This window comes from Bidens hawaiensis, unplaced genomic scaffold, assembly GCF_021521415.1.
Source record: "Bidens hawaiensis isolate Kalapana, Puna unplaced genomic scaffold, B.hawaiensis_p1.1 tig00027541_1, whole genome shotgun sequence".
Classification (NCBI taxonomy): domain Eukaryota; kingdom Viridiplantae; phylum Streptophyta; class Magnoliopsida; order Asterales; family Asteraceae; genus Bidens; species Bidens hawaiensis.
This window is the reverse complement of record NW_027494459.1, coordinates 323,214-324,959: the sequence shown is the minus strand read 5'-3', so window position 1 is coordinate 324,959 and position 1,746 is coordinate 323,214. Positions and strand designations below refer to the sequence as shown.

General features: G+C 39.0%; 1 pseudogene; it reads right to left on the bottom strand.

Moving 5' to 3' along the window:
- Nucleotides 1-815: 815 nt before the first annotated feature.
- Nucleotides 816-1,254, bottom strand: LOC143575565 (uncharacterized; annotated as a pseudogene).
- Between the last annotated feature and the right edge of the window lie 492 nt (nucleotides 1,255-1,746).

Below are 1,746 nucleotides of genomic sequence, written 5' to 3'. Positions count from 1 at the left end.
GATTAATTTTTAATATAATGAGATGTTATAACCCGTTTAAGAGCGAATTCGGGTCAAATGCGTGAGAAGCCTTCATTTACAAATAAAGCAATATGATGGCTTGAGAGAATGGTTGTTTCCCATTTTTTGTTTTTTAATATTTATTTTTTGGATTTTAATTTTCTTTATTGTAAGAAAGTTAATAATATACTTAGGGTTTGATGATGAAAGGGTTCATAAATAAATGATATGTTATAACCTGCTTAAAAGTTATATGGATTTGGTGACCTATGACCCGCTTATGTTTTTTACTATAAAATTGTTTATTAGTTATAAATAATATCTTTTTCTTTTTAAATTAGATATTAAATTTTAGTATATCCCTATTTTATAGGATTTTCACATCAAATAATTGGTAAGATTAATTTTTAATTTAATGAGATGTTATAACCTGTTTAAGAGCTATCTGGTTTTGGTAAGACCTATACCAATGAATTTGGGTTAAATCAATGAGATGCCTCCATTTAAAAATCAAGCAATCTGGTGGCTTCCATAAAAGGGGGCAACGACCACATAGCGACACGTAGGATTTTAGTGTTTTCGTTTATATATATTATAGATTTAAGATATGATATATACAACACCGATTATACTTGGGGCCTGTTTGGTATGAGGTAATGGAATGGACGACAGAATGAAATGAACGTGATAATGGAATGGACAAAGGAATGGAATGAGTTATTACCATTCCAATGAGATGTTTGGTTTATACATGTGAATGAAATGAATGATTACTTTGTGTTGTTTGTTAGGCAGAAAAAAAAGAAAAAATAAAATTAAAATGGTAGTAAGTGGCGGCGGCGGTGGTGGTGGTGGGAGGTAGGTGGCGATCGTGGCATTGGTGGGTGGTGATGGTGGATGATGGTGGCAGGTGGTGGTGGGTGACGGGTGATAATGGTGGTGGGAGGTAAGTCGTGTTGGGGTTGGGTAGTGGATGGTGGCAGGCGGCTGGCACTGATGGCGATGGTTGGTGGTGGTAACGGCGGTGGTGGACAGCAATGGTGGTGGCGGCGATAGTGGTTGGTGATGGTGGCGGCGGTGGTGGTGGTGGTGGCGGCTGGTACTGATAGCGATGGTTGGTGGCGGGTGGCGGGTAACGGTTGGTGGTGGTGGTGGCGGCAATGGTGGTTGGTGGTGGTGGTGGTGGGTGGTGGGTGGTGGGAGGGTGGTGGAGGTGATGTATGGTGAAAAAAGGAATGGAATGAAAAAAAACATGGGGTATGGATGAAATGAAATTGAGGTGTTTTAGAGGAAATGAAATGGACTAGGTAATGAGTCATTCCATTCTTTTGATCAACCAAACACACTTTTCTCCATTCCCTCACAATGGGTCATTCTATTGCGCCCTCCATTCCTGCATGCCAAACGTTACCTTGGTTCTTGGGGAATAAGGCAGTACGAAAGTGTAAGTGTTATTATTCTGCATTGCTATTTATAGTGGATATATCATGGTTGATTTGAATCGTATCGTTTGCTTTGAATAAGTTGGATTTTGGGAATGCCAATCTTGCATTAAATTCCGTTTGTTTGATTCTACCCTAGGTAATAATAGAGCCTCATGTGTTCTACGGAAATATCCAAAATAAAATGCTCCTACCGTTCAGAAAAGTAGGCGAAGAAGATGAAAACCAGTACAAACTAAAAGCAAGAAACCCTAGCCATCCATGATGAATATGTACAAACCACAATTGAATTCTTGTGTACGTA